Source organism: Myotis brandtii, unplaced genomic scaffold (assembly GCF_000412655.1).
Source record: "Myotis brandtii unplaced genomic scaffold, ASM41265v1 scaffold292, whole genome shotgun sequence".
NCBI lineage: Eukaryota > Metazoa > Chordata > Mammalia > Chiroptera > Vespertilionidae > Myotis > Myotis brandtii.
Genome location: NW_005361156.1, coordinates 507,974 through 517,126, shown reverse-complemented (window position 1 = coordinate 517,126; position 9,153 = coordinate 507,974). Strand labels below are relative to the sequence as shown.

Sequence of the window (9,153 nt, the reverse complement as noted above, 5' to 3'; positions counted from 1 at the left end):
GTGGGCCACGAAGTTTCAATCGCACTGTACGTGCGCACCCGCACGTGGTATTTTGTGCAAGAGCCACACTCAAGGGGCCAAAGAGCTGAATGTGGCTCGCGAGCCGCGGTTTGCCGACCACTGTCCTGAAGGCCGCTTGCTTTTCAACGTCTCAGGGTTTCCCTGGTGAACCCGCAGTTCTGGGCTCTGGTGGGTGGGCCTGGGGGCAAGTCTGGGTCATGGGCTCTGTGACTTCCCTTCTGGGAGGATGTGGTGGGGCCACGTGCTAGGACCATTGTGGACCAGTGTGAAGTGTCCTGCCCTCAGAGCCCAGTGATGCCTGGGCAGACCTGGAGCTCAGAGTCATGCCACGTGGGAGAAACACAGTATGATGAGGGTCCCTTCTAAAGCCCACTCTGGTGTTGCGTGTCCTGGTGGAGGTCAGCCCAGCAGCAGGTATATCTGGGGTGAATGGCAGGTTCTGGGTACCCAGAGAGCTGGCGTGTCTTCCGGGAGTCTGGAAGGGTACCTGACTCGGATGTCAGGGTTCTGTTGTGCGTATGAACACCTGGCCCCTGGGCACCTCTCTCTCTAGAGTGCTCTCGGCCCGAACTTTCTAAATCAGTGTGTTTGATCCAGTATGTAAGGGTGGCCTCTGTGGGGTTTTTGGGAAAACATTTTTTGTATTCGAAATAGAACAAGGAGCCCTGGCCAGTGTGGTTCAATGATTAGAGCGTCAGCCCACACATGGAAGGGTCTCAGGATCAATTCCCAGTCAAGGGCATGTACCTGGGTTGCAGGTTCAATTCCCAGCCTTGCCCGAGGTGTGTGTGGGAGGCACCCAATCAATGTCTCTCACATCAATGTTTCTCTGTCTCTTTTTCTCCTCTCTTCCCTCCGATCCACTCTCTCTAAAAATCAATGGAAAAAATATCCTCGGGTGAGGATCAAGAAAAAAAAAAATGGAACAAGGATTCAAGTGTAAAATTCACATGGATTTTTAAGGTAAGCCATACAGGTCTCTGTTTTAAATGACTCAGAGTTGCTGAGCCTCAAAGAGAGGCATGTAGTATGTCCTTTGAGGCCTTCCCTACACGTGCCCTTCTCCAGATCATCCTCACATTTAGAGGCTCAGCACAAGCCCATCCCCCTCCTCCTCTCCTTGGGCTCCCAGAGGTGTTCCTCTGCACCCAGCACTGCAGTTCCATCTGGCTCCCTGCTCCCGACTCTGTCCCATCCAATGTCCCTCCAACCTTTTAGGCCTGGGTCACCTTTGTGTGTCTCCTGCTGCTGAGCTCTGCTGGCGTCCAATAAACTTCCTTTCCCTGCTAGATGGGTTCCCCCTTGAGCCCAGGGTCCTATCTGACTGAGGCAGGCACCCTGGGGGCTCTGAAGGTGGAGATGAGCCCCGCCCCCTCTGATCTTTCCTACTTGACCTGACAGCTGTCTCTGAGGTAGCAGTGAGCTGATGAACAACTCCTGAGCCTGGTGAGTGCAAACGTCATGGTTCAGCTCTTTTCATACAATGGTTGAGGCAAAGCCTCGATTCCATGTCACAGAAGTTCCGGCCCTTGTTCCAGACCACGGCCCCTTTAAAGGAAACGGTGATTATTTTCACCAGTAGGGAGGCGGGTAAAGCTGATCTGTGGGGTCCTTTGGCTTTACCTAAAGAACAATGGGGGTCCAGAGGGTTAGGAGGAAGGGGCAGGCCCGTGGGAGAGTGTGTGACCAGTGCTTCCTTAGATATAGGGGTGGGATCCAAGGAGGAATCTGGGAAGTCTGTGCAGTTGGGGCAATGCCCTGGGGTCAAGATGTCGGACCAGGGGGTGGCAGGAGACTGGGCTGAGTCCCCAGGCCAGGGGAGCAAAGAGAACAGAAGTGGCTCTGGGCTTAGTGTGGCATAAGGCTGTGTTTGGGAAATAAGAAACTTACACCCATGACCTAAACAGTATAAAACAGCAGTATTGCCGAAACCGGTTTGGCTCAGTGGATAGAGCGTTGGCCTGCGGACTGAAGGGTCCCGGGTTCGATTCCGGTCGGGGGCATGTGCCTTGGTTGCGGGCACATCCCCGGTGGGAGATGTGCAGGAGGCAGCTGATTGATGTTTCTCTCTCATCGATGTTTCTGGCTCTCTATCTCTCTCCCTTCCTCTCTGTGAAAAATCAATAAAATATATTTTTTTTTAAAAAATAAAAATAAAAAATAAAAATAAAACAGCAGTATTAATGAGGCTTGGCAGTAAGACTGCCAAGCAGGGCTGCAACTTTACATTGAGAAATACCAGACTGAGCAGAATGGGCATTCAGGAAGCTCGAGGAGGGAGAAAAAGTGGCCAAGATAGCTGGAGGAAGCTGAGGAGGGAGTGGGCACACCTCTAATGAGGGTGAGATGACCCAACTCCCTCAGCAGCCACATGCACATCCCACTCCCCAGAGGGTAAAACACCAACCTGGCAAAGATGCACTCATCTCAATGTCTCAGCACAACCTCTTGCCCCTGGGAAAGCAGTCCCGTCACTCTAGCAGCCACAGAGCTGAAGCCCAAGGACACACTGCCAGGCGCAAGCACTTGCTTTCTTTTTCAGTTCTGCCTGGACTCCTGGCTCAACACATGCAAGTCGGGGCTGCAACTCTGCTCGACATTGCTGTTTCCAAGTGCCAGCCTTTGACATTTCACTTCCCATAAGATTACACCCAATAATTTCTGATTTACATTCCTATGGATTTTTTTTCCTTACTTTTTTTTTTTTTAATTAATGAAGCAAATTCAACTCAGAGCAGGGATTTGAAAAGCACAGCTAGGAGCTTTTTGTTTGCCATGAAGATGCCCTGATTATTCCACAATAAAACAAGCCACTGCAGAATGAGAATATATCCAGCCAGGAAACGGGACGTGAGGAAAAGCATCTGGGCACATACAGCCTGGCCTGGAACAGCTGCTCCCATGGGGACTCACCTCTCTTGGAAGAACTGCCCTCCCTATCCCCCAACAGCAGGTAAAAGGTATTAAGATTTAAACCTGTGTCTATATTCTTAGCATTGTACCCTGTGGGTGGTTCTAGGATCGAGATCTTGTGTGTTCTTCATACTTTACAGAGTCTGTCAAAAGATGAAGGTATGAGCCAAGGTTTTTCCCACCTGTAAACACAAATGCACTTGATGCTAAGTTTACCTTTACAAGATGCCTGGCAAGTTCTCTCAGTCCAAAGCACAATTCCGATGAGGTTGAAAGGTGTTCCTAAGCCTCTCCTTTAAGGGACACATGCCACCTTACTACAAGTGAACATACACTAGTCAGTCACCGTACCTTTGTTGTTGGCAGCTGGCTGACACCATCAGCATGCTCTGCGAGTGCAGAATGCTCTGGGCCTGAGTGGAGTCATGCCTGCATTGGTTGGGGGGACCACAGTGCGAGGAGAGAACAGGGAGCGTGCAGAGATGCAGGAAGATGAGGAAGGTGGCCCTCTGGCCAGGAGAAGAGGCAAGAAGAGGATGCTGGCAGCACCCATGGTCCACAAGCACCATTCCTCTCCACCTCGAACTCCCAGGACTCCAAGAGTCACCCCAGGAACCTCTCTAGCCACCCCCGCCTGCTCCACCCAGCTCAGCAGGCATATCTTGTTTTTGCCACAGTTACAGCATGTCCCACAATTCCATATCCTCAGCCCTGGGGAGTTCAGGGGGAGCTCTGAGACATTAACTTGCCCAGTGCAGACAACTCAGGCTGTGGAGTGACTTCTCTAAGAACACCTGACCCTTCAAAGCCACGGTTTTCCAGGTATTTCATTACAAAAATATATGCACTCATTTTATTCATAAGAGTTCCTTAAAAGAGGTAAATCAACTATGCTATTAACCCAAATATTCAACAAACATGGCCACTGTGCCAGCCATGGTCCCAAAACACAGCCTTAGGCAAACATGGTCCCTGCCCCTAGGAAGCTACATCTTAATGGGGTGACAAGCCCGACGTCATTTACAGAACTAGCTGGGTAAAGTTGTGAGGGTGGCTATGGCAGAGCTGGACAAGTGCTGGGGGAACAGAGCATCCGCCTGGCTGCTGTGGTCCACAGCATGGGTTGGTGAGGGGCTTGGAGGGAGGGTTGAAGGGCTGCAGTACTGTTCAGAGGAGGGTGATGGAGGCTCAGATGGTGCTGCAATGGCCAGGAGAGGGATACTAAAGTTCAAAAAGTGAAATGTAGTAAGAGCTAACCACGCAAAACTTTAAAGCATTTTTTAAAGTTTTGCTTTGCTCTATGTTTCAGATTCAACGCAGCAGCCTTCATGAGCCGGAAGGAAAAACCAGTCATTTTGAAATCAACATCCAAGGGAGGACAGAAAGAATTCTGGAGTTTGGAAATGGCAACAACAGATGATCACACACACACACACACACCCCTGCTTCTCCGTCACATGCTTTATGTGAAATGGCAGCCTAGGCCAGCACCTCACGGCAGCTTCGATGATTTAAGGCAAATGCAGTGCTCTTGAGATCACACTGCTCTTATCCACTTCATCAACAAAGGGTCACTGAACACCTACTGTGTGCCATACATTTCTCCCGGGCACTGGAGAGACAGCAAAGAGCAAAACTGAGCCCATGCCCTCAAGAAGCCCACATTTTAGTGGAGTAGAAAGACCCCCCAAAAATAGAAACCAGATAAAAGTTACAGTGTGTCATATGGTGATAATCACTGTGAGGAAAATACAGCAGGGAAGGGAGAGGGGAGTATCTGGATGGGGTTGGTGTAAATGTACGTAAACGGAGAAGCCCTCACTGGGAAGGTGACATCTGAGGATGTGGGGAAAGCCCTCAGGACACCTGGGGAGAGCTTTCTCCACAGAGGACTAGCCAGTGCCAAGGTCCCAAGGCTGCAGCAGCTCTACACTCACAGCAGGCCTGTCCCTCCAGACAAACCCCTGGGTGCCAGGCAGGGACCTCAGCACCCCTGAAACACCCCTTCTGGGCACCTCTACCCACAGGAGTGGGAGCCTGAGAAACAGGGCTGCCCGTGAGGACCCAGGCACCTCCTGTCTGATGACAGCCTAACCAAGGCTGTACTGTCCAGCATCAGTCCAAGGCTGAGATGCTAGTCGCTACACCACCACCGCTGCAAAAGCACCCAGCAGTGTCCCCTGCACTCCACACTATGGGCACGATGACACAGGAACAAGTCACGAGCAGCCTTCCTCCTTCGTGGGATTCCTTCCTGCCTCCGCCACATGAGCCAGCCAAGCACCTCAGCGCAAGACCAGTCTCAGGGACTCTCCCAGATGGAGATGTTTACAGGGTAGACTCAGTGCTTCGTGCTCTCTCTTCCCACAGGCATAACTCACTAGCATGGGTATGTTTAATAAATAGTTTTACTTCTGCAATTAAAGAAACTGGTGGTTGCAATATTACCTTGTAAAGCATTTAAGCATCAATTGTGAAACGAAAAGAAAAAAGCCCTCTTCCAGAATGAAAACTCCAAATGTTTATTTATACTATAGGTGTTATTCTAAAGGCTAATTTTAGAAAATATCTTGAGAAGGAATTGAGCTGCACAAACAGCATCTGACACCTCCAGGATCTGGAATACACTTGCTGACCAGTGGTCATGGGTGGCAGTGAGGGCTCCTTGAGGCATCCCCATCCAGCCTGCCAGCCCACAGGTCCTGTGGGTGAGTCATTCCCTCCCAGCACACCTCTATTGTACTTCTGGTTGCTCAATAGCTTCTGAAATTTCAATCTCAGGAGAGAGAAAAAAAATGTAAACCCTCATCCAAGGATATGTTCAGAGGGAGAGGGGGAGAGGGAGAGAGGGAGGGAGAGACAGATACACACTTGGATAGGTGCCTCCCCATATGCACGCCGATGGGGGATCAAACCTGCAACCTTTTGGTGTACAAAACAACGCTTCACCAACTGAACCACCTGGCCAGAGCTCTCTGGAAAAATTTAAAGCAACAAAACCCTAAGTGTGCCATTCATTTATCCCTGTCCTCCCTAATAAAATGGAGCTGGTCACAGAGACAGTCTCAACTATGCGGCCCTCTGCCTGGTCCTGCAGGCACCCAGTTACCATGAGAGTTATGATCATTGGCCTTTCTTACACACAGACATGCATGCATCCCACCCCAAATGCAAGCCCCTCAGGGCCACCCGTGGCTCTCCATGGCCACAGCCCTACATCAATGCCACGTCTTTCCCACCAGGAGTCTCCCACAGGCTGTGCCCCAGCCCCACTCTTCCTCCCCTACTTCCCACTAACAGCACCACACCCATCTCCCTACTTCCCCTCAGATAGGACCCCTGCTGTGCTTCTCTCTCTGACCTCCTATGTGCTCTCAGGACAAGCTTCTGTAACTTCACTGCCACTGAGAATCAGTGCTATCAAGAACAAGGAAGGACGCCTGTTCTCAATGACCTTGGTTAGGAAGCGTCAGCCATCGACATCGGCACCTTTGGAGTCTCTGGAAAAGTGGGTCTCACCATGTCCCACAACTCCACTCAAGGTAAACCTTCTACACCCTCTGAGTGTGTCATGGTGAACCTGTAAGTAGGACTGCCACCTGCTGTGCTCACTCCACCTTTTCAGAGCAGGCACAGGGGGGTTTGGAGACCATGACAACCACCCCTTCGCAAGGGCATCTCTGACAGGAAGACAAAGACCAGTTTCAAACCACTGACTTCCAAATGTACTTGAAGTAGAGTCATATGTAAACTGGGCATTTTCTGTAGACTTCAATTTATTTCACACAATTTGTAAATAAGAACTTAAGAGTTTTAACTTCTTTGACTTTTTGAGTACTGGGTTCAGCAGTCTCCTCTTAGAAGTAGAAACTCTCAAGGGAAAATTACTTTGAGATCAAATTACATTTTCATAGCCACCAAAAACATATCAAGGCGCAATTTAATTATGGAATACCTTGCTTAGCCACTAAGAGAGTTTAGGAAAATACCAGCATCAAAATATCCAGTATCCAATATTCAAATCCGGTAAAGGTAGCAAACATTTTGGCTGACAAATAGATTGAAATGCAAATGAATTTGGGGCAAGGAAACAAATGACCCAAGGGTATTTTTGGATTTCTTTTTCCCCATGCAATCAAGTCTCACAGTAGACACCTCGCCCCCTCCATAGCTGCAGACAACAGCTTCCATCACCCTTAAAAGATTAACTGCCAGGCAGATGGAAGCTGATTTTACAATACAGAACCATGTTCTTTAAATGGCACACCTCCCCCAATTCTCAGTGGCGATGAAGTTACAGAAGCTTGTCCTGAGAGCACATAGGAGGTAAGAGAGAGGAGCGAGGGCTGTGTTGCACTGGGCAGATGAGGAAGTGAGCCCTGAGTCAGCGCCAGGAGGCCAAGGAGTTGAATTTGGGAGTAGAAGGTTGACTGATGTTTCTCAGATCCCCCTGCATCTTTATCTGTCTCTGTGTCTTTCTCTCTTTAGGAAGGATAACATGCAAATTAAGCAAGGATTTCACATGAAGACTGAGCTTGGGGATGTTGAAGCTAGACTCAGGGTCAGTGCACTGAACAGTCTTTCATTCTGAGGAAGCCTTTAGATCTGCACAGGGACCAACAATTCAAAGCTAGAGGCCTATATACCTCAGGGAGTTCAGCAGCTACAACTGGATTCTTTAAATGTGTCCTGGCTCTTAAGAGTTCTTTTAAGTTTCTACAGACCTGCTGAGGAAGAATCTAATTGTAGGGTATCACACGAGTGGAGCTCCAAAAGCTTAATCTCTAGTTACTAAACTGTGTAAGCCTTTTGCATATGAACTAGTCATGGGTCTCGGATAGACAATCACAGTTACAGGTACAAGTAGAGAAGGGTTATTGCTGAACTGTTAGAACACACACTCTGCCCAGCTGAGCACTGATCCTCACTCGCTGCCTCACCTTGAACAAGTTATGTCATCTCTCTGTGGCTCAGACCCTTTACTCATAGTCAGGGATAAGGAGAACGGGAACTCCCAGGCTTGCTCCGAGGATTTAACGAGTGAACGTATGAAAAGTACTCAAGCTGACTGGAAGGGAGCGTGCGAGGAGCACTTTTAACATTAAATAGCACAGAAGACACAGACACAAACTTTCTCCAACCAGGGACCATCAAATCATAAAATAAGCCCCTCAGGCCCTTTCCAAGTGTTGTTTATTCATCTGTAACTAAAACCGAGTTAATTATATACTGTATTACGAGGCCCAATTCTAACTGTGAGTCACAGAAAACAATATAGGAAGGCTGAGCTCCCCTAACACACCAGCAGAGGAATCAACATCAAAATCAGGGCCTTGTATGGTCAAGAATCAAGATACTGTCACAAAGCTTAGGGCTCCAGCCAGCAAGAGGAACGTGCCCAAATTCAAGAAAGTTAAGCTGCCTTTAAGTGCTGCCTGGGTGGAGTGTGCTCTGGAGGTGTGAACGCACCAGGACAGGTACGTTCCTCTGGGACCCTGTGTAAAAGGGGTGGGAGGCTGCCATCAAATCCAACCAGCTCAGCCCTCAAGGGACTCTGCTCTCAGGTCGGCTGTGCTCACTGACAAAGAACTTTCTGCTAAGAACTTTCTTTCACCCCAAGAATTTCACAAAGTGAGGCCCAGCACAGAACACCAGTCAATGGTAGGGACAGTGACCATGGCTGCCTCTCCCATACCCAGACTCTTTTGAGCATTTTGCATATATATTATTACAGTTACTCTTCAAAACAACTCTTGGTGTGAAAACCACTGGCATTCTTTTCACAGATGGGGACACTGAGGCACAGAGCAGGTCCTTGTCCATAGTCATATGCTCACCCATATTCAAACTCCTTGCCTCAACCCCTTCCAGTTAGTACCAGTTAGTAGAGAGTCTGGGTGATGCTGATACTCTGTGTCAGCAGGGACCGAGGAAGGGGGGCCCTAACTGGCAGGGCCTTCCTGGGAAGCATTTAGGAATCACCACCATATCATTCCTTGGGCTCTTGCCCTTCGGACCTGGCACATTCGTCTACACAGAATCCAGCTGAAACAGTCAGAAATTCAGAATAAGACTTATATTAAGGAAACATTCATTAAGAAATGACTCCTAACAACTGGAAATGGCTTATGTAAATGTCCACCAGTAGAACAATGGCTACTCTGGTTCACTTAGAGAGAGGAGTACTAGGCAGTGTTCGAAAATGTGAAGTGAAAAAAA

The 9,153-nt window shown here is 49.0% G+C and overlaps 1 long non-coding RNA gene across 3 annotated transcripts; it reads left to right on the top strand.

Annotated features, from left to right (window-relative positions):
* The first annotated feature begins 887 nt into the window (after nt 1-887).
* Nucleotides 888-5,359, top strand: LOC102262084. Of its 3 annotated transcripts, XR_001362683.1 has the most exons (4): nt 888-984; nt 1,423-1,467; nt 2,564-2,981; nt 4,244-5,359. It is a non-coding gene; the product is annotated as an uncharacterized LOC102262084 (long non-coding RNA). The 3 variants fall into 3 exon arrangements; XR_313757.2 differs by having other exon boundaries at nt 888-1,467; nt 2,564-2,974; XR_313756.2 differs by having other exon boundaries at nt 888-1,467.
* The last annotated feature ends 3,794 nt before the right edge of the window (nt 5,360-9,153 follow it).